This window comes from Eurosta solidaginis, chromosome 4 (genome assembly GCF_040869045.1).
Source record: "Eurosta solidaginis isolate ZX-2024a chromosome 4, ASM4086904v1, whole genome shotgun sequence".
In the NCBI taxonomy this organism is placed as follows: Eukaryota; Metazoa; Arthropoda; class Insecta; order Diptera; family Tephritidae; genus Eurosta; species Eurosta solidaginis.
The window spans coordinates 112,183,528-112,208,299 of NC_090322.1; the positions used below are offsets into that span (position 1 = coordinate 112,183,528).

Sequence of the window (24,772 nt, forward strand, 5' to 3'; positions counted from 1 at the left end):
TTACTCCATATGTGATATTTTGAGGCAGTGGCGGCGCAAGACAAAAAATTTATGTGGGCGAGGTACATTTTGCGAGGCCCTTTCATGGTGCAACAAAAAGGGAATTCAAAATAAAAAATCACTTGAAATGAGACGGTTTTTATTCGTTCAGAAACAAACATACATTTTTACATACATATAACTTTTTGAAACAATAAAAAAATTTTAAAAAAAATTTGTATGAAAAAATTATAGAAACAAAAATTTTCTACTTTTGGTCTTACTGAACTCCTCAATGATTGGTTTGTAACTTATCTTAGATGCTATATCTGCTTCAATAGATAAAACTGCCAAACCCGAGAGTCTTTCTTGACCCATAGTATTTCTTAAATAATTTTTAATTAGTTTCAATTTTGAAAAGCTCCTTTCAGTGGAAGCAGTACTTACAGGTATTGTTAACAATATCCTAATGACAATGTAAGCATTTGCATAAATTTCTTTCAAATATATAATATATTGTAGCAGACGTTTCACGTCTTTAATAGAGTTGGTTAAATTTGGAATCATATTTTGTAACTCCTTATACAACTCATAAGGCTGGAAGTCACTGCTCTCACCTACTTGCAGAACAGTGTGTAAATCCTGACAGTTTTTCAGTACTTGCTCCTTTGGAATTCGTTTTAACTGGTTTAAGTCATATAGAAAACCAAAATCTTCAAAATGTTGACTTAAAGACATAAATCTCGATTCCATGCTACTGATCACAGAATCAATCCTGGTATTAAAAAAATGGGTTTCACACCGGCTTTCTGCAGACTTCATAGGTTGATCGCTGCCTTCATAATCTAACATCCTTTTCTTTTTGGCTACTCTTTTATTTTTAAAATTTTTTTGGCGAATCGTAACTGCTTTTCTCAATAAACTGACGATCGTCAGACAAGCATTTTTCGAATCCGCAAATGTTCAAGAGTAATGCTTAAATGGGCTTGTACAGATTGCCATAATTTGCTAATGGTATTGACACGAGTTAATAACTCATACCAGATATGTAATGATACGATAAATTCCAAATTGAACATTTCGCTCAAAATGGAATCGCAATCACTGAGTGTGTCTGATTGTTCCTTTTGGCATTTGAAGTATTCTATATGTTATGTATGAAACGAGATGGCAGCGCCACGACAATAAATTTTATATATACATCTGGCAACTGTGTTGCCAGAACATTCTTTATCTTCTTCTTTATTACTTTTTTATCTTTCAATTGATATACTTTGCCGCATTAACTTTAAAATGTAACAATTAACTTATTTCATTAAATAAATAAACACTCATATATAAAAGTGGTGTCAGAAGTATATTTAAAAATGAGTCTTACACCGGAGGATTTAAAAACAGTGTTGGAGCTGTGGAGGAGGCTGCACAGAATGCTGCGGCAAATACAAACGTAAATCGTTCGGTGTCAGCCAAACCGCCACCGTTTAGTATTACGGAATGCACATCAGAAGATAAATCCTCAGTACAGGATTATTTCACACGTGTAGATTGGGCATTACAGTTGAGCAAGGTTCCAGAAGCAGAACAGCACAAGTTCGTACGTGTACACATGGCGGCAGAGCTTAGTACAGCGCTAAAAATTCTTGTTAGCCCAAAAACACCAGACTCGCTCAACTACAGCGAAATAAAAAATATCTCGATTCGCCATTTTGATGGTTGTAGGAATAAGTATGCAGAAAGTATCAAGTTCCGGCAAAACAAACGAGAAAAGGGAGAGCTTTGCAAGTTCGCACTTCGGTTAAGAGAAGCGCCTGTACACTGTGAGTATGGAGAATTCTTAGATAGAATGCTACTAGAGCAATTGTTGTATGGCGTAGAATCACGAGTTATTTGTAATGAAGTTACTGCAAAGAAACCAGAAAATTTTGCTGAAGCATACGAAATTGCGCATACAATCGAATTAACACAAAACGCCACAACAAACAAGCGAGCCAACGTATAAACTGGGATACGCACCAGCTAAAACAAAAAGAAATACAAATTCGAAAAACCCGAGTGGTGAAAAACCGATGCAGAGGGAAAAAGAGAAAGGGTCCAATTGTTACGGATGTGTGGGGCAGCATCTTAGAAAAGACTGCAAATTTAATAATTCCAAATGCTTTGCATGTGGAAGAGTGGGCCACATCGCCAAAGTGTGCAAGCCCAAATTAGATCAGATTTGGGAGGATGAATGTGAATCAGTTCAAAAACTAAACAGTGTTAATGCATGAAATGCAGTAGATAAAAAAATGATTCCTATATATATAGATGTGAAACAAATTCAGATGGAATTAGATACGGGTGCGCCATGTGCAGTAATGAATTGCAAAACGTTGCGTTCGATTAAACCAAATTTTAGGTTGTTAAAGACAGATCGACGATTTACAAGCTATACGGGCCACAAGGTGAACTGCATTGGACGGGTCGTAGTAACTGCGACAAGGGGGAAAACTTCACGATGACTTAATTTGTATGTCGTTCAAGGAGATTTTGATACACTTTGCGGCCGAGAATGGATATCGCAATTCGCACGAGAAATAAACTTCACTGAACTGTTTTCATCGTCTAACCGAATCAATGCTATAAATTCAACAGCATCAAAACTATCAATAAATCAACAAACGCGACTGCAACATCTCATTACACGTTTTGAGGACATCTTCAGTACGACAGTTGGGAAGTTGAGTGGGCCACCTGCCTCAAAGCTGGAGCAACACCAGTTTTCGCGCGAGCGCGCGATGTAGCGATGGTGCTGAGGGAGGAGTATGCCCAGGAAATAGATCTTAAAATTCAGTCAGGTTTTTACAAGAGAGTGGAGCATTCAGAATGGGCCTCAACAACACACGTAGTAGCAAAAAATAATGCGAATACCCCCATTACCGGTAATTATAAGCCCACTGTCAATCCAAAAATGATCATCGACGAACACCCGATTCCAAAAGCAGAAGATTTGTTTAATAAAATGAAAAACGCTACAATATTTTGTCACTTAGATATAACAGATGCATATACGCATTTAACAATTGACGATGAGTTTGCGCATGTATTTTCATTAAATACAGTGACGCATGGGTTAATACGACCTACTCATGCGGTATATGGAGCAGCAAATATTCCCGCTATCTGGCAAAGAAAAATGGAGACTGTGTTACAGGGAGTCACAAATGTTTTAAATTTTTTTGATATCTTGGTGTTTGCTGAAAACTTCGAGCAGCTACTGATAATTTTGGAAACGACACTAAATCGCATTAAATCACATGGTTTGCATTTGAACAAGTCAAAGTGTGTCTTTGCGTCACCATCGGTGGAGTACCTTGGCCACCGCATCGACGAACAGGGCGTACATAAATCCGAAAAACACATTGAAGCGGTAGTAAACGCTCCCAAGCCAACGACTTTCGAAGAGTTACAGCTATTTTTAGGAAAAACCACGTATTATAGCGCATTTATTCCAGATTTAGCCACAAGTGCACGGCCATTGCGGGATATGCTAAAAAGAGAGAAATTTTACTGGACTAAGGAGGCAAACGCAGCGTTTGCCCTATTGAAAGAGACGTTGGTTTCACCTCAAGTGTTGATGCCATACGACCCAACACTACCTGTACTACTGGCAACAGACGCGAGTCCAACAGGACTAGGAGCCGTGCTTTCACACCGTTTAGAGAACGGGACCGAACGACCAATTGCATACGCAAGTCGAACATTGAATGCTACAGAACAACGATATCCACAGATTGACAAAGAGGCATTGGCAATTGTGTGGGTTGTTCAGAAATTTTTCAAATATTTATACGCGCGTCATTGGACACTAATCACCGATCATAAGCCATTGTCACAAATATTACAACCTGACAAATCGCTTCCAGTATTATGCATAAGTAAAATGGCGAACTACTCAGACTTTTTAAGCAGATTTGATTTCGAGGTAGTGTACAAGAGCTCAAAGGCGAACGCGAATGCCGACTATCTTTCACGCGCTGGAAAGTGGCCAGTGCTTGAAAAGGGCAGGGTACAAATCCCCAGAAGTCAATTATAAGTTGTCCTCTGGATGTTTGACGTTCGAACATCGTGTTGTTATTCCATCAAAATATCGAAACAAACTGCTTGACAATTTACCCACGGGGCATTTAGGAATTGTTATGATGAAAGGGATTGCTCGCTCATTCATATACTGGCCGGGCATAGACAATGATATCGAGAATATTGCGAACCAATGTGATGCATGTGCAAGACAAGCAAACAAACCGGCAAGAAGTGGGGATCATCATTGGGAATACCCCAAAAGGCCATGGGAACATATTCATATCGACTATGCGGGACCTTTCGAGGGAGCGATGTTGCTGGTAATCTCGGACGCATACAGTAAGTGGTTAGAAGTGAGAGTTACTGAATCTATAACAGCAACGGCGACAATTGCGTTGTTGGACGAAGTGTTTGCGGCTTACGGCGTGCCGCTAACTGTCTGATAATGGAACAAATTTCACTTCTGCAGAATTTAACAACTTTCTGACAGCAGTTGGTGTTAAATATCACAAATATTCAGCGCCGTATCACCCAGCAACTAACGGACAAGCAAAGCGTAGCGTACAAACAGTCAAGAAAGCATTGAAAGCGATGGGTACTACGAGTAGTTCATTAAAGACAAATTTGAATGAATTTTTGAGGCAATACAAAAACGCACCGCATGCAACCACAGGGTCATCACCAGCACTACTATTTATGGGGCGACAGTTGCGCACAAGGTTGAATCTGATTCGACCAGAGGAAATTTCAAAGAAGGTAGAAGAGAAGCAATACGTAAAGTCCAAGAAAACTATTAGAGAGTTTGAACCAAATCAAAATGTTTACTTTTTGTCTGGAAATCCACGAATTTGTAAGTGGCTCAGGGGAACCATAAACGCACGTCTAGGTGATCTGCACTATGAAATACTCTTCAACGGGAAAAGGCATGTGGACCAAATACGCAAAGCCCCGGTTGGACCTGATCAAACAGCTCGGGAAGTTGATTATTACAAGGCGAGGCTGTCAACCAAAGACAACACTAATGAAACCGAGGCATCAGCTGAAGTAGATAGCACAGAAGCAATAACGTGGGGATCGGAAGGTTTTGAAGGCTTTGCCTCGGCCAATAGTACAATAGGGCAAAATCCTACATGGACACCGCATACAACACCCGAAACAAGTAGGATACCTCAAATTTCACGGCGATCAACCAGACAGAGAAGGGCACCTGTCGGATACTCACCTTAGCCCTTGCAAAGGAGGGAAAAATGTTATGTATGAAACGAGATGGCAGCGCCACGACAATAAATTTTATATATACATCTGGCAACTGTGTTGCCAGAACATTCTTTATCTTCTTCTTTATTAATGTTTTATCTTTCAATTGATATACTTTGACGCATTAACTTTAAAATGTAACAATTAACTTATTTCATTAATTAAATAAACACTCATATATAAAACTATACATTCAACAACATCATCAAATTGCAATAATACAGCCTTCACCGCCTGGATTCTGCTCCCCCACCTTGTGTCTGATAAAGGCTTCATCGTAAGCTTTAATTTATCTTTGATTTTTTTCCAGCGTTTGCTGGAACTTGAAAAAAGCAAAAAAATTCTCTGAAGGAAACCAAAAATTGTTTTTGCTGCCACCGAAGAATTGGCTGCGTCTACCAACAACAGATTCCAGCTATGACAACCGCAAGGTGTGAAAAATGCCCTAGGATTTATATTTAGAATTCGAGTTTTAACTGCACTATTTATGCTTACCATATTAGCAGCATTGTCGTATCCTTGACCACGACAGTTTTGAATATCTAAGCCATTTTTTTCTAGCTCTCTCACTATTGCATTAGCCAAATATTCTCCAGTCGTTTCGGTGACAGCAAGAAATCCGATAAATTTTTCTTCTATGGTTCCAGTTAATGTATTACAATATCTTAAAATAACCGATATTTGTTCAACTCTACTAGAGTCTCTAGTGCAGTCGAGTAAAATAGAATAATACTTTGCCTCTTTTATCCTACCAATCACTTCACAGGTAACTGTATTTGACATTAATGTAATCAATTCCTTTTGAATATCATGGCTTAGATAGTGGTGTGTAAGTTGTTTATTATTAATGCGGTTTAAGTGTTCTGGTAACGTAGTATCATATTTAGCTATCAATTTAAATAAGTCTATAAAGTTACCAGAATTCTTAGTGCTTTCGTCAGTTTTGAGAGATTCTATGTGACCGCTAAATGCCAAATTATGAGAGGCTAAGAAGTTTATGATATCAATTAATATCTCAAACAAATTGTACCAATGTTTTTGAGATTCAAGAATTCGTCTTTCGTTTTCTTGGTCTAATGTTTTTCCGTGCTTTATTCCCTCCTCTAACTTTATCCATTGGAACATATATAACATAGTTTCTTTAGTATTTTCATGCCTGCGCAAAACATCACCCAAGTGTTTCCAATCACAACACCCTTCCTGTACCATTTGAGTTTGTGAATTGCTAAAAAGACTGCATGGTAAACAGAAAACTTTATTTTTAGAGCTTGAATACACCAACCAACGCCGATGCTGAGTTTCACCATTATTTAGTTTTCTTGAGAAATGAAAATTAGAAAAGGGTCTATGATCATTATCTTGAGGATAATGTTCATCCGGATGATTTAACTGCTGTGTGGGACCGCGTTGAACTATATCATGATGCTTAGCATCCGTCATGGGAAACGCCCACAATCCCGCGTCAAAACTGGCAAATGATTGCTCCACTACATCACTGGCTCTACTAGCAGATGGCGAACTTTTTTCAATCATGCTCTCTTGATTGGTACTTGCACTACTTAAGAGCAACATAGAAATTTCAGCATAATATTTTGATTGGTAATCTATTTCTTTTTCCGATTCTCGGAATTCGGTGCATCTGGAGTAATTTCCGAATTGTCGGATTGATTATTACATAAACATAAATTTTTGGCGCCGAAGATTGGAATATCTTTAAGTTAAAAATTTATTTTAAGTGAGGCGTTCAGTGCAACAACGGACACAATATTAACAATTCTCAACTAATGACATTAATTTAAATTCTAAAGTTTTATACAAAGATGGTGGGAGATTTGACATTCTATAAAGTGAAAAGTAGAAAAAGTTCACACATCTCAAGTTTCCTTTCGATAATTGCCATAAAATCATCTTCTTCGGACTAAGCAAAATTAAGATCGGTTTCTGAGGGGTCTGCTAGCTTATTATAAGGACAGCCTTGTGCCGTGTTCTTATCACCGAGAGGTCTTACGCCGCCTCTGTTTTGAGGGATACCAACCTTTAAAACTTTTACGTGTTTTTTGACTTCGGCGCGAAATTAATACCACACAACAACTAAAAGCGTCCTCACTGCACTAATGCCCTTCGGTAACTAAAATGCGGGTGGACTGCGGCTCCTACCTATGTAATTAATTCTTAGTCACGAGCTCGTTAAATTAGGTTTTTTGAATATGGGGCATATATCCCGGTTTTACCCTACCTAGTGCGGGTATATTCTGACCCCCTAACCGCTGGGGGAGCCTCCTCAGATGTTGCTACTCTGCTTGTTCAGCGACAACTAAGGACGAAAGAGAATAATAATACGTGTGAAGTGGCGCCAATAATTACTTCACTGGCTGAGGACCGCTGCTTTAAACAGACGGACGGACATGGCTAAATCGACTCAGCTCGTCAGCCTTTCGGTATACTTATTGGTGGGTCTATCTCTTCTCCTTTAAGGACTAATTTTAAAGATTCAGACTAAACTTCACATAACCTTCCATTTTCATGAAGGAATAATAAGAGCTATAAACTCCACATTGTCGTATAGTGTAGTTTTTACATAAACGATTTATAACAGAGTACGTATTCACTCAACTTCTTGCCTGCTCTCATCGTTGTCTATATCGAAATTTTTAAAGTAGTATTTTTTTTTTTGTATTTGTAAATAAATTTGGAAAATATGTATCTCATGGTAAGGTAGCTTATTATAATGTTTATGGGAGTGCAAAAAAAAAATACTTAGAAGAACATTGTGTTTACACAAGCGAAACAATAATGCATAAGCTTTATTTTCACCGTGCTTTGTTTAGCTGACGATGTATATTAAACGCTTTAAGAATACAAAAAATTACATCTGTTAACAATAAAAAGCAATAAAAGAATAAAGGCTATAGCGCCTTACACCTATCTAACCAGACATCAGGGATTAAACTCATACATTTTTGACAAATTTTTTCAAATAAATCTGAATTAAAAAGTTAACTTGCCGTTCTGCAAGTGGGGTTTATAATTATTCTTTGTTTCAGTTTTGGTAAAATTAGAAATATAAATTGGAAATCTAAAATTAAACTCCCTTGGTGTGATCAAAGGGTGCCAGTTGTCAAAGCAAAGAAGCTACTGCCACGCCTTGTTGGACGGCCATAAACGTTTAAACGGTTTAAAAGGTTTAAACCTATTAAGTAAGTAAGTAAGTAAGTAGTAGCGAACAGCTGCTAAAAATCCAATGTAACTAGGCTCTGTGATGCGCGCCTGTAAATATACCACAAAATTTGGATCAAAAAACATGCTTTGTGGATTGCATTCCAAAAGCAATAGATATTTAGCATTGCATTCTCCAAAAAATTATATACGGCTTTGCATTTTCTACGTCATGGCAAATACGCAACCTCAAAAACCGTAGGTTATTTTTGTTGATGCGTTGCAAACATGCGATATAAGTTATATATATATGACCGATCTCTATGATTTTTTTAGACAACATTTTTTGTAACATATGTAAGCATTGTTTGAAATTCAAAGCTTCTATCTGTAAAAATGGGGCAGAAATTACGGAAAGTACCAAAAAGTACCCTTATATACCCTAAGTACGCAAATACGCAACCTAAACGGTTTCCGGGAGTTCAGAATCTTGTGTATTTGGTGTTGGAAACGTTGCTATAGCAAATGAAAGCTACGGAACGTGGACAAATTTTTTTCGTTTTAAACTTTTTCTTTGCATATTTTGTTTTGTTTTGACAGCTGTTAATTTGCTATTCAAAATTGAAAAAATAAACTACGGTTTTTCATGTTGCGTATTTGCCATGACGTAGAAAATGCATAGCCGTATAATTTTTTGGCGGTTTATGTAAAAATACAACACCAGTTTGCAAATACAATGATGCTAGACCATTTGCAAAAGGCAGTCGGTTCTATGTACTGGAGCGACTCGGGATTTTTCCCGACCAAGGACTGTCATTTCAGTGTAACCCCTTTTAATTTATTGCGTCCCTCCCACAAATTGCCATCCTCCCAGCAGGTCCTTGCAGCGGGACTGCTCCGTATTCTCTTTCTCCGGGAAGGTATCGAATCCAATCCGGGCCCGTCTACTAAACCTGGTCCTGAGAAATGGTTTTGATGCGTCTGCCGGAAATGAATCTTTTTAGGACGGTCATACTCTTGTCAGTGTGCCTCGTGCAAGGGGTGGTTGCATCGGACAGGTTGTTCTGGGCTAGATCCCAAAACCCGACGTCCACGTAACTTTTATAATTCTTTTGTGGCCCCTTGCTGTTCACGCCCAAGGGCGTCCCGTAGTCTACGCAAGCCACAACTACTACCCACTGTTGCTCCCGCCCCACGGCACCACCAACTCATACGGCCGCTCCCACTCATACCTACACCCTCCGTAGTAGAGTCGGGAGCAATGCCGACCATCAGCCCCTGCCCCCGTCTTCTTCTCCTCTCTTTTCCGGCAGTAATCGTGCAGGTCAGGGAAACAGACTCTTAGTCCCTACCTCCTTTTGCACCGTTTGCCAGCACAGAATATATATGTTTGCGACATCCGCCCAATGCTGCTCCTGCCTTGGACGGTGCCACTTTCCTAGATGCTCTGGTCTCCGCGACGGCAACCCCCCGACGGGTTTCATAGCGCCATGTTGCCAGGCCGCAAACCCATACACACCGGGTACCCCAATGCTTACCCAAGGACGTCCAGCCCCAGGGCCACAACAGCAGTTGCGTCCTAGCCTTTCACAACCCAGGCGTAGTCACCCGTTACTTACTCCCAGAGCGACGATGTCTCCCCCGTTGCACTTCAGAATTCTGCAGTTAAACTGTAATGGATCAACTGGGAGGATCACGGAGATAGTCGATTTCATGAAGCGGCACAACATCCGCATTACTGCGATTCAAGAGACTAAACTCACAGCAAGATCTGCTATGCAGACCTGTTCTGGGTATAATGGCCACAGAAAAGATCGCGAGAGGAGAAATGGAGGTGGCCTCGCGTTTATCATACGCCACTCTGTGAAATATCATTTATTTGATCCCGACATTGGCCGCAGGGACAGTGTCTTAGAACGTCAAGGCTTATCTGTCCGGTCAGGCGATGCAAACCTAGAAATCATCAACATCTACATCCCTCCTGCCACCTGCTTCCCCAGTGAATACCGCCCTAATATCAGCGCCTTACTCACTGGCAGTAATCGCATTATTTTAGGCGATTTCTATGTCCATCACGATCTATGGCATTCAAACTTGTAGGCAGATAGTAGGGGTGAGATGTTGGCGGATAACGCCCGCACATGTCTGGTAGGAAGCTGTCACAGTTCGCCCGATATATCAATCGTGAGCGCAGGACTCGTAAACTGCGTCAACTGGCAGCCGATGGTAACATTGGCATCCGACCACCTGCCTATACTTATTCGCTGGAGCGTACCGCCGACTTCATCGTCACAGAAAAACGCACTTTCATAAACTTCAAAAAAGGAAAGTGGGACGAATACAAATCCTTTACAGACAACCGCTTTACTGCCCTCCCTATCCCGACTGATGCTCACCAAGGGGAGCGTGCTTTCCGCAAGGTCATTGAATTCGCCTCGGCCCGCTTCATTCCCGCCGGTAGAATTCCCGATATTCGGCCTCACTTTCCGGCGGAGGCCGCAAATTTAGCGAGAGAACGTGACCTTATAAGACAGCTCGATCCCGGCGACCCCCAAATAAGGGATATAAACCAACGCATCAGATTGCTTGTGGATGAACACAAGCGGGCGAAATGGGAGGAGCACCTAAGCGGTTGTAACCTCTCTGCCGGTGTATGTAAGGTTTGGTCCACCGTAAAGTCCCTATCGAATACGTCTAAGCACAATGACAAAATTTCCATCGCCTTTGGCGATAAAGTGCTGTCGGATGCGAAAAAATGCGCGAGCGCTTTCTGCCGACAATATACACGCACATAAGCATAAATTCAGCGCGTCTCCAATTACCATCACCGGAAAAGAGGTGAGGATGCCATCGGTCATGCTAAACCATCCAAAGCAGTGGGCCCAGACGGCATAGCCATGCCGATGCTTAAAAGCGTAGGGAAAGGGTTTCAAATATTTAGCGCATGTCTTCAACTTGTCTCTTTCCACCTTCGTCATTCCCGAAAAATGGAAAATGGCCAAGGTGGTCGCGCTACTAAAGCCTGGGAAACAAGCTAACATAGGAGAGTCATAACGCCCGATATCTCTCCTCTCGCCAGTAGCCAAGACGCTTGAAGCCATTTTGCTCCCCTACTTCAAAGCAAATTTGCAGCTAGACTGTCATCAGCATGGCTTCAGAAAACTCCATAGCACCACCACCGCGCTAAATGCCATTAGCACCCAGATAAATTGCGGTTTAAATCAAAACCCCCACCATAGAACAGTACTCGTTGCGCTAGACATATCAAAACCTTTTGATACGGTCAACCATGGCACGTTACTGCAAGACCTGGAAGGGTTTACCCTTTCCCCATGTCTTAAAAGGTGGATCGCAAATTAGCTGGATGGTCGGCAGGCATCGGTGCAATTTAGAAACGAAACATCAAAACAAAGAATAATTAGATAAGGGGTGCCATAGGGTTGTGTCCTATCCCCACTCTTGTTTAATTTCTACATATCAAAGCTACCGTCGCCACCAGAAGGAGTTACTATCGTTTCCGTTTCCTATGCCGATGACTGCACAATAATGGCCACAGGCCCAGGCCCATAGATCCATGAGCTTTGTAACAGAATAAACGGCTACCTGCCTGATCTCTCCAGTTTTTTCGCCTCGCGAAACCTGGCATTATCACCGACTAAATCCTCCGCGACCTTATTTACAACATGGACGTCCCAAATGTCGACCATTTTGAATATCCACGTCGATGGCACTACGCTGCCGACTGTCCCACACCCAAAAATCATGGGTGTGACGTTGATCAGGATCTGCATTTTGTGAGCATGCACCCGCAATTGTACCGAAAATCCAGAGCCGTAACAAAATCCTCAAATCTCTTGCTGGCAGTACTTGGGGAAAAGACAAAGAAACGCTCATTACCACTTACAAAGCAATTGGCCAGCCGATTGCATGCTACGCGTCCCCTATATGGTCGCCAAGCATAAAAACTACACACTGGAAGAAGCTACAGGCCTTCCAAAATACTGCTCTCAGAACCGACACGGGCTGTCTTCTTATTTCCCCAGAACACAATCTACATAATGAGGCGAGAATACTCCCCATCAGGGAGAGAAATGCGATGCTAACCAAACAGTTCCTGTTGAATACCCAGAAACCTGGGCATACCAACAGACATCGAATTGATGAGCCAACACCGCGCCTACGGGCTTAAGGGGTCATCTCCGTAAGCATTATGAGGGAATACGGCACCTGAGAACTCAGCCGTATGAAGCAAAAAAACACAAGCAGGTCCTCAGTGAACTCCTCCAGTACTCAAAGTACAGTACCCAAAACTTGCGGAAGAGGAACGCACACTCCCCAGGGAAACGCGAGTCACTCTAGCTCAACTTCGATCTGGATACTGTAACAGGTTAAACTCTTACCTATCCAGAATCAACCCCGACATACAAAATGTATGCTCTGCTTGCAATGTGTCCCACATGACACCAACCATCTCTTTAATTGTAATGTGGAACCAACGCCGCTAGCACCACTCACATTATGGTCCACCCCTGTCGAAACAGCAAGTTTCCTTGGACTGCCGTTAGAGGATATTGATGACAATTTGTGATCGGTCGCACCTATTGGGTGGGGCGAAGCACTGCTACAACAACAACAACAACCATTTGCACAAAATCCAGAACTCCCCTATTAGGGGTGTATTTGAAAATGATAATTCGTCCCTTTTTATCAATTACCTAAATGAATACTCGTTGAGGAAATCTTGTGTTTAGTATTTGATAAATATATCTCGGATAGCCGTTCAGTTTATTTTTTCCATTAACTTACCTGACATTCAATGGGCCATCTGGGGGCCTGCTGTGAGCAATCATGATCTTTGTCTTTAGGCAGGGCGAATAAATCGCGAGGTTCCTTTAAACGAGCAATGGGCCGTAGGGTTTTTTCATCAGTATTTACTTCCAACTGATTTGTTTTTAGGCCTTTGGACAGAAAATTACCTAGAAAACCTGCAAAGGATGAATTTTTTCATATTGAGTGAAGGTATATTCAAGTAATTCTGCATTAAAAAATCTATATATATTTTATAATTACTAGCAGACCTGGTGGACGTTGTTCTGCCATAATTTTAGTATATTTGCATGCCTTTTAAAAAGTTTTCCTATTACTCTCTCTGTCACAATCTTCATGTCTCTCTCTCTCTCTTGGCCCTCTCCTTATCCCTCCCTCGGCCCCTCTGTCACTACACCTCTATCTCCATCTAACTCCATCTCTTTCTCCTTTTCTCAGTTTCTTCCCCTTTTCCCCGTTTTTCCTATATCCGAATTTCTAGCAATTCTCTTAAAAAAAATTAAATATCAATGTAGGCGAGTTACATAAAATCGCACCATAAATTAGATGTTTTCTCATAGAGCTAAAGACCAGTCTTATATCAAGAAAATTAGTGTCCCCATAATCTAATCTAATAATCTTTGGTAATCTTGTGTTTACCTAACATTAAAAAAATTTTACAGAATAGTGTGTTTCAAAAGATTTATGCGGCTTTAATCGGGTTTGTTGCATAAATGTGTATGTTACTACGTTCATACGTGCGCATTAGAGGTCTTGATATTCGGTAAATTAATTAAATAACCGAATTATTAGAAAATTTCATTAGTCGACTACCACCATTGGATTATCTAAAATAATTAAACTATTCGTTTAACCGCCCGTTTAGGATTAGTCGAACGGCCGATATGAATGTAAAAAATAATGTATGTTTGTAAAATATTATCAACTAAATTAAATAGAAGAGAGGAGAATTTATATTCCCGTCGTCAGCATTCATAGCAGAGACTCGCATGCATCTAATTTTTTGTTGTTGTATACAGCTTTTATTAGTCTCACACGCTCTTCTAATGTGCAGATTGTTTGTATGACTGATTCATCCGTCGTTGAAATCGTATGTGCTGCTACTGCAGAGAGATGAGTTTGTTTGTTATTTGTTTGCTTTGTATGCTCTTTAAATCCGACAGAGATTTATCATTTTGTTTGGCCTATGTTGACAAATCCCGCTGCGCTTATAGATGGGCACAATGTATTTTGTGGAACCAAGTAGAGTTGGTAAATATTCGTGTATCTGTGATTTTGTCACAGCTACTGAAATATCACAGTACAATTTAGCGACAGTTAGAAGGAATAACCGTGACAGATTGCCTGTGACAGCATTTATTTCCCGCTACCAATCACGCTTACCAATAAACTCAATTATAGACTAAAATAATGCTATGATCACAGGAACTAATCGCTTCTATGCTATGAACCAATACAATGAGCGTATTATTTAAGCTGCGACTGAATAACAGTACATGCCCTAGAAAATGATACAGAGGCGGCTATAGAAACAGCGTTGCCATATATTTTTTTTCCAAGTCGTCAGACGCCGCCCAAAAAATCGTAAAAAATCGTCATATCTATGGCAACAGCTAATAATAACCAAAGTTGGGTTGGGACGAAGTTGGGTTATTATCAGGGGGCGTACGATTGTATTCGCCGGAAACCAAAATGAGATCGCCGGATTTCATTCAACAATATTAACTTTAAAAGCGATTTTCTGAAAATTGTCTTTGATTGCTATTTTTGTTGCCACATACAACATACAAAATCTTTTTCACTTCATTTCATTTTATTTTATAAATAAAAAAACCTCTTAAAAGATAAATTTTGTATTACACACAAAACGTACTTTTTCAGTAATTTTAACAATTATTTTTTATTGTTTTCTTTGAGCTCGAGTCGAACCTCCTATATCATTTTAGTTTCTTAATTATACATACATGTTCACATTCATTTATTTTAGCATATTTATTTGCGGTTCAATATTATGACAGTAAAAGTTATTAAATTTTAAATAATTTTGGGATAGCAATATTCCCATTCTACATTCGCTGAAAAGTGTGACAAGCACATTAGATCTGCAACGAATGCACATAAATTGGAAAAAGTGTAGGTAGAGTCAGCTCTTTTGATAATAGAAGTAGTTTTCCAAAAAACTTCTGGAGGAACCTTAGAAATGTCTTCAAAATAGAGGAACTGCGGCATTTGTGATATAGCGTTTAGTTTTTGGGTAATTTTGGCTTAACCAAAAGGCCAATTCACCTCTTTTTCGTCACATTTTATTTGGTGAAATATCATCTATAGCGTACTTTATCAAAAGTTGTATACCACCAACAATTTACAATTTATAAGGCGAAATTTGGGTGAGCCGAAATGCCGCTTTCCCAAAAATTGGCGTGTCATGTGGTACGCAAGCGTAGGCTAATTTGGTATAATATACCATTTTTTTTTATGCCATTTAACCCGAATAATAACCAGATCAGTTTTACTAAAGAAAATATTAAATAACTTTTTTTGGAATTTACCAATTTTATTAATAAAAGATAAATGGCTTCTCAAAAGATAAAATAAAATGCCCCCTTGGCTCGTTGATATTGTTATTGGAAATATAAAAAAAAAAATATCAAAAACTTCAATTTGTGCAAGACTCGCAAATAAAAATTCTATTCTGATATATTTCTTTCGTCCTTCCATAACTTTTCGCAAAAGGAGCAAATTGCTCCGTCTGGAGGCATTTAACAAAATCCCGTTGGTTCGTTTCTGCGTAGACGACGCTTATTTGGGAGCCACTGGTTAATTCTTAACATTAAGCTTTTCTAGCTTTCGCTGCTGGTTTTTTGAAGGTTCCTTTTTTAATTTTTGGCTTCACTTTTTCCGGATCTTCCGAATACTTTCTTCCAACTTATATGATGATTTTGTTAAAACTGTTCCTTTTAACTTTCTTCCTCTTCCGGTAGCAGCTGGCTTTCTAATTTTTGGCAATGGTAAAATCTGCCATTGTGAAACGACTCCTTTACTGGTAGATGCCACAGGTTCTGGAGAAGTCACTCGATTTGTATTACATGTCGGTAAAGTAAGAGTACATCCAGTCTCCGAAGTTGCATTATTTTGCTCGGAAACTTCAGAGTTTTTGGCAGTTACGTGCTCATACATATCATTTGCAGCAATATAGTCTGCATCAGTACAAATATTTCGATCGAATGGGTATATACCAGTACATTGAAACCGATAACTGCAACCTGGCCTGTCTGAACCTTATAATACGCTTTGCAAAAGAGACCAACTAAATCGAATTGAGTACCTTTTCGTCCATTTTCTCTCATAGAAGCTCACTTGGACAACATGAAGGTCCGTTGTGATACCACATATAATAAACTAACGGTGACGTAGATATAACTACTTAGATAATCGTTGCGTAGCAACGATAAAGTTCCTAATGATCCCGATCTCCACCTTGGATAGCTCCTCGGGATATCCAAGTGAGTCGCGACCAAAATACTTTCGCCTAGTTCTGGCAAAAGCTGGGCAATCAAGCATAAAGTGATCTCTCATAAAACGCTTTAATTCGTTACTGTAATTAGTCTTGAGTGGGATCATGAATGCTCTGTCTAGCGGTTGCATTTTATGAGTGGAATGTGGAGGCAATGATATCATTACCACTCAGCTATCGCAAGATAAGTTGATCACTTCAATATTTATTACTGTAGTGTCCATCTAAAATCAACATTATTGGATCTATTTCTAGGTGTTTAAAATAAATTTTACATAGAGGGCAGGATTAAATCGTCATTTTTCATTACAAAATCGTCCATCGTCATTCTAGTTTAAAATCGTCAAAACGACGACGGCGTCGTCAATCTGTCAACGCTGTTTGTGGCTGTCAAAAAACTCAAGTGAATGTGTGTGTTCTTGGTCACACCACTTTTGCAGGGTAATTAGTCGCAGCACGAATCACAGATTCATTGACTCATGTGATTGAGATTATATGTAAACGTGATTGTAAACGAAGTGCAGATGCTATCACAGTCAGTCAAATTTGTTTCGTTTTAATAAATAACACTGGTTTACAGCCAAAATGTACCAGAGACGCCATTATGAAATTCCTATGTAAAATCACCCCCCCCCCCCCCCCCACGAATCACAGATTGATTGACTCATGTGATTGAGATTATATGTAAACGTGATTGTGAACGAAGTCAGATGCTATCACAGTCAGTCAAATTTGTCTCGTTTTAATAAATAACACTGGTTTACAGCCAAAATGCACCAGAGACGCCATTACGAAATTCCTATGTAAAATTATCCCCCCCCCCCCCCCCCCATTTCGAAAATCAAGGTTATTTCTAATTCTATGGTAACGTTTTTGCGATATTTACGAATAACCGTTTTTTTTTTTCAAAGAAAATAAAATATATCTCAAGAACGAACTGAGCAATTCCAAAACGGATTGAAGCTTTTAAAAGGTAATAACATTTGCTATAAACTGTGCTACAACACTTTTTGCTAGGCCTTGCAGATTCAAAGATAACGTACAATAATTACGTTTTTTTTTTTTAATTTTTTTTTGTAAAAAGATAAAAAAAATTGTACTTTGCGAAGAAGGATCTCGAAAACTTTTTATTTTTTGGCAGATTTTTTTCTCTCTAAGCTCCGTTTTATTGCAAAAAATATAAGCTTTCATTCAACAAAATCGATGAACTAATACAAAAGTTATAAGCATTCAAATAAATATATCCATATAGTAAAACTTAAGTACCCTACAAATAATAGCATATGTACATATGATTCTGTCTTTACTCTATGATCTTATTTTATAATTGAACAATTAGGACGGCTAAGTTCGGGTGTAACCGCACATTACATACTCAGCTGAGAGCTATGGAGACAAAATAAGGAAAAATCACCATGTAGGAAAATGAACCTAGGGTAACCCTGGAATGTGTTTGTATGACATGTGTATCAAATGGAAAGTATTAAAGAGTACTAGTATCACCTGTGGTCGAAATTCGACCAACTTGTATTTTTTTCAACTCAGTCTATGCATCCAGTGCTGGGGGTAGTGCAATAATGCGTTAATAGTTAAGCAGTGAGTAGAAATGTAGCAAGCTGGTCTAACTTACTTAAATTTTTCATTAAGAAATTGTAATTTTTGATTGTATTTTCTTAAATGTTCTACAAAATTTTCAAATGTAATTATAACGTTTTGGTATAGAGCTCCTTAAACAAAAATATAAAAAATATGTAAAATCAAAAGAAATTGACATAGAATTATGGTGAAATTAAATTGAAAAATAGCTTTTGCCACACCACCCGGGAGGTCCCCGTTGGGACGCTACCGAAGTAAGTTTTGTGTGCCCGGTTCCCCAGTAGGCATATATAACCCATATACATATATCGCCCATTTACTTCAATAGTGTCATAATTCAAAAAACACGAAATTTTAGTTAAAAACGAAGAAATGTGATAAAGGAATTTAGCCCATTTCACGCCACCCGTTAGGTATGCAATTTGCGCTTTACTGAGTTTAATTTTGTAATAATATAAAAAACACGTGTCACACAATTGAGGCCAATGGACTCCTAAACTACTGAACCGATTTTGAATTTGTTTTGCACCCCGTGTGTAGTTTGATCTAACTTGAAATATAGGATAGGTTATATCTCAGTTTATAGTCGCAATATTATTTTATTGCAATGTTTTTATTTGTTTATACGTAATAATAAAATGTTACGTATACGCAGTGGTGCACCTCTTTTCAGTTGGTATGGATATACTTAAGTGTAACTGGTTGGTGTTTAATTAAACAACATGCTCATCAATAAAAAATATTATAGCGAATGTTATCAAGTATAGCACATCACGAGGCCCGCTGAGAGGGTGGGGGGTTTCTGAGGGGCCCGCTATTTAAAGGTACTATGACATTTTTTTTAATTCAGGAGGGTCTTTAATTGTTCCATGTGCAATTTTTAAGCCGAATTTCAAAAGCAACGAAAATCTGCATTTCATTTTAATATTACATTAAAGTGTGAAAAATAAAAATCTATATATATATAAAAAGAAAGGCTAAAATCTGTGTTAGTTTGTCGCCGGTGTTTGAAGAGATGTGTTGGTCGATTTTGTTCAAACTTTCACACAAGTTGCGTAAACCTCACGCGGTGGTTACTACATATGTTTGGTTGCGATCGACGTACAGGGTCTCGAGATATAGGCCGAAACGTGGACCCGAGTACCCCTAGAATGTGTTTATAGAATATGGATAACAAATCAAAGCCGTTGATGAGTGCTTTAGTATAGGGTAATTTTCATACCCCTGGGTGACTAGGGCCAGTGAATGCCTAGACAGTGTTTATACAATATGGATATCAAATTAAAGCTGTTGATGAGTGCTTTAGTAAAGAGATGGACTGGGACTGGGATTAGGACTAGGACTGGGACTGAGGCTCGGAGTGGGACTGGGATTGGGGCTGGAATAAAATACATACCACCCTTTGGCACAGGCAATAAGGGATGCAGAAGAATGAGAAGGAATTGAGAGAAGAGAAAAGAGAGAAAGAGAAGGAGATTGAGAAAGAGATAGAATGAGACGAAGATGGAGATAGATGAAGCGAAAAAGACGGAGGGAGGAGTGAATAAAAGGATTAGGAAAAAGTGAAGAGGGGGGAGAGCAGAGTCAGACGGAAAAAGCTTATTAAAATGTATGCAGATAGGCCAAATTTAGGGCAGGACAACGTCTGCCGGGTCTTCTAGTTTTGTATAAATACATATATAGTATGTACATAAGTGTGACACAAAACAAAAATTTCGAATAGAATAGAGGATACCTTCATAAAAAATTAAAATATAAAAAAATTATATAATGAGCAAAAAGGAAGAGTTTACTAAAAAAATTTAAATGAAAGAAAAAAAATAAAGTACCTAAAGTGCGAAAAAATTAAGTGAAGTTAATAAACAGTTCCATATAAAAACGCAATAAGTGCACTTAGACTTTTTCCCGGGTTTTAATGTTATCATTGTGGAAATATGAAGATCCTAATATTCGGATATTTAATGTTGGGATTCCCATTGAATCTATGTACGTAATTAATTTGTATTAAATTTGTAAACGCTCCATAAAATATCGTCTGTGAACGATATAATACTAAGATATAACAAAGCAGAATAAATTAGAAAGAAAAGAAAAACAAACAAAAACATTGAAATTATTCACGTAAACATATTTGCTAAAATAAAATTGATTTCATAACTTTAAGCGACATAAACAAATTAGGAATATGGGATCTAAGCATCCGATTAATGGGCATATAATCCAACAAAGTTAGCCTAATAATAAATATAGTGGGTAATATACTGCCTATGCAATATTTCGACCTAAAATCGAAAACGTTTTTGGGTCGTTTTTATACTCAGTTGAGCAGAGCTCACAGAGTATATTAAGTTTGATTGGATAACGGTTGGTTGTACAGGTATAAAGGAATCGAGATAGATATAGACTTCCATATATCAAAATCATCAGGATCGAAAAAAAATTTGATTGAGCCATGTCCGTCCGTCCGTCCGTTAACACGATAACTTGAGTAAATTTTAAGGTATCTTGATGAAATTTGGTATGCAGGTTCCTGAGCACTCATCTCAGATCGCTATTTAAAATGAACGATATCGGACTATAATCACGCCTACTTTTTCGATATCGAAAATTTCGAAAAACCGAAAAAGTGCGATAATTCATTACGAAAGACAGCTAAAGCGATGAAACTGGGTAGGTGAGTTGAACTTATGACACAGAATAGAAAATTAATAAAATTTTGGACAATGGGCGTGGCACCGCCCACTTTTAAAAGAAGGTAATTTAGAACTTTTGCAAGCTGTAATTTGGCAGTCGTTGAAGATATCATGATGAAATTTTGCAGGAACGTTAATCCTATTACTATATGTACGCTTAATAAAAATTAGCAAAATCGGAGAACGACCACGCCCACTTTTAAAAAAAAATTTTTTTGAAGTAAAATTTTAACAAAAAATTTAATATCTTTACAGTATATAAGTAAATTATGTCAAAATTCAACTCCAGTAATGATATGGTGCAACAAAATACAAAAATAAAAGAAAATTTCAAAATGGGCGTGGCTCCGCCCTTTTTCATTTAATTTGTCTAGGATACTTTTAATGCCATAAGTTGAACAAAAATTTACCAATCCTTTTGAAATTTGGTAGGGGCATAGATTTTATGACGATAACTGTTTTCTGTGAAAATGGGCGAAATCGGTTGAAGCCACGCCCAGTTTTATCCACAGTCGTCCGTCTGTCCTTCCGCATGGCCCTTAACACGATAACTTGAGCAAAAATCGACATATCTTTACTGAACTTAGCTCACGTACTTATCTGAACTCACTTTATCTTGGTATAAAAAATGAACGAAATCCGACTATGACCACGCCCACTTTTTCGATATCGAAAATTACGAAAAATAAAAAATAAAAAATGCGAAAAATACGAAAAAAGGGATGAAACATGGTAATTGGATTGGTTTATTGACGCGAAATATAAGTTTAGAAAAAACTTTGTAAAATGGTTGTGACACCTACCATATTAAGTAGAAGAAAATGAAAAAGTTCTGCAGGGCGAAATAAAAAACCCTTGAAAACTTGGCAGGTATTACATATATAAATAAATTAGCGGTATCCAACAGACGATGTTCTGGGTCACCCTGGTCCACATTTTGGTCGATATCTGGAAAACGCTTTCACATATACAACTACCACCAATCCCTTTTAAAACTCTCATTAATACCTTTAATTTGATACCAATATCGTACAAATACATTCTAGAGTCACCCTTGGTCCACCTTTATGGTGATATCTCGATAAGGCGTCCACCTATAGAACTAAGCCCCACGCCCTTTTAAAATAGTTATTAACACCTTTCATTTGATACCCATATCGTACAAACATATTCTAGAGTCACCCCTGGTCCACCTTTATGGCGATATCTCGAAAAGGCGACCACCTATAGAACGAAGCCCCACTCCCTTTTAAAAATACTCATTAGCACCTTTCGTTTGATACCCATATTGCACAAACGCATTCTAGCGTCACCCCTGGTCCACCTTTATGGCGATATCTCGAAAAGGCGACCACCTATACAACTACCACCACTCCCTTTTAAAACCCTCATTAATACCTTTAATTTGATACATATCGTACAAACACATTCTAGAGTCACCCCTGGTCCACCTTTATGGCGATATTTCAAAACGGCGTCCACCTATAGAACTAAGGCCCACTCCCTTTTAAAATACTCATTAACACCTTTCGTTTGATACCCATATTGTACAAACGCATTCTAGAGTCACCCCTGGTCCACCTTTATAGCGATATCTCGAAAAGGCGTCCACCCATAGAACTAAGGCCCACTCCCTTTTAAAACCCTCATTAATACCTTTAATTTGATACCCATATCGTACAAACAAATTCTAGGGTCACCCCTGGTCCACCTTTATGGCGATATCTCGAAACGGCGTCCACCTATGGAACTAAGGATCCCACCCTTTTAAAATACCCATTAATACCTTTCTTTTGATACCCATATTGTACAAACAAATTCTAGGGTCACCCCTGGTCCACCTTTATGGAGATATCTTGAAACGGCGTCCACCTATGGAACTAAGGATTACTCCCTTTTAAAATACCCATTAACACCTTTCATTTGATACCCATATCGTACAAACAAATTCTAGGGTCACCCCTGGTCCACATTTATGGCGATATCTCGAAACGGCGTCCACCTATGGAACTAAGGACCACTCCCTTTTAAAATACCCATTAACACCTTTCTTTTGATACCCATATTTTACAAACAAATTCTAGGGTCACCCCTGGTCCACCTTTATGGAGATATATCGAAACGGGGTCCACCTATGGAACTAAGGAGCACTCCCTTTTAAAATACCCATTAACACCTTTCATTTGATACCCATATCGTACAAACAAATTCTAGAGTCAACCCTGATGCACCTTTATGGCGATACGCCTAAATGGTGTCCACCTATAGAACTATGGCCCACTCCCTCATAAAATACTCTTTAATGCCTTTCATTTGATACACATGTCATACAAACACATTCTAGGGTTACCCTCGATTCATTTTCCTACATGGTTATTTTCCCTTATGTTGTCACCATAGCTCTCAACTGAGTATGTAATGTTCGGTTACACCCGAACTTAACCTTCCTTACTTGTTGTCGTTTAATATACAACGTGAAATTTTCCGATGTAATTAAGTTGCATTTAAATAATAATAAATTAAGTTGAAATATAAGATATTATAATAAAATAAAATAAGAAATAGCAAAATAAATTAGCATACAAGACAATATACAAATTTTAATGTAATATCTTTGTAGCAAATCTATTTATTTTTTGTTCAGTATAAGACGTGCTATATCTAAAATGAGCATAAAATCTGGAAATGCAAAAAACATTTTGGGTCTTATATTTTATTTCAACTTAGTTTATTATTATTTAAATGCAACTTGATTGAATCGGAAAATTTCACGTTGTATATTAAACAAAAAAAAAAACGACCCAATACCTGTAAGTAAAGTTTGTCCAAAAAAATAGGCCGGTTAAGCTAACAATTATTTTAGAACAATTTTTTAAGGATTTTGGTACAGACCAATATAGGTAAGTGGCAACAATGGGAAACAATATTTTATTTGAACTGAAAATGAGTAAGGCAGTAGTTCTCTCACCGTTTGGCGCGTACGAATATATACATATATAGAGATGAAACATTTGAGCAGCGCGACAATGCAGCTTTGGAGTTTCGAATTCAGGGGGTTCGTGAACATAATGGGTATTACAGATGGCAATTTCGATATTTGCACAGATTTTCGAATTTACAAAAAAATATTCTATTAATTATAAAAAAATAGAGTAATATTTGTTAACAAATATAGGCCTACGCACTGCGGCTGATCCATCCGAATCGATTCGTATAACTTTTATATGATTTTACGTACGCTATCTATGCGAAACAGCCTGTCAATTAATTGTATGTAAATTTTGTTAGCGTATTAATATATAGATTTTAAGAGGGAGTGGGCCTTAGTTCTATAGGTGGACGCCTTTTCGAGATATCGCCATAAAGGTGGACCATGGGTTACTTTAGAATTTGTTTGTACGATATGGGTATCAAATGAAGGGTGTTAATGAGTATTTTAAAAGGGCGTAGGCTTAGTTCTATAGGTGGACGCCTTTTCGAGATATAGCCATAAAGGTGGACCAGGGGTGATTCTAAAATCTGTTTGTACAATATGGGTATCAAATGAAAGGTGTTAATGAGTATTTTAAAAGGGAATGGGCCGTAGTTCTATGGGTTGACACCTTTTCGAGATATCGCCATAAAGGTGGACCAGGGGTGACTCTAGAATTGCTTTGTACGATATGGGTATCAAAAAAAGGTGTTAATGAGT

At 38.4% G+C, this 24,772-nt stretch overlaps 2 protein-coding genes across 36 annotated transcripts in view; one reads left to right on the forward strand and one right to left on the reverse strand.

Annotated features, from left to right (window-relative positions):
* Positions 1-24,772, forward strand: part of Nadsyn (NAD synthetase) — a 1,223,365-nt gene that overhangs the window by 707,935 nt on the left and 490,658 nt on the right. The window lies entirely within an intron of this gene.
* The window catches only part of Nna1 (Nna1 carboxypeptidase), a 725,779-nt gene that overhangs the window by 661,731 nt on the left and 39,276 nt on the right, over positions 1-24,772 (reverse strand). For 25 of the 26 annotated variants that reach the window (XR_010952781.1, XR_010952783.1, XR_010952782.1 and 22 more), the window contains one exon: positions 13,258-13,436. The exons of the other annotated variant lie outside the window; for it this stretch is intronic. The gene's annotated coding sequence lies outside the window, so the exon portion shown is untranslated. The remainder of the gene's footprint in view (positions 1-13,257; positions 13,437-24,772) is intronic. 26 annotated transcript variants of the gene reach the window in all.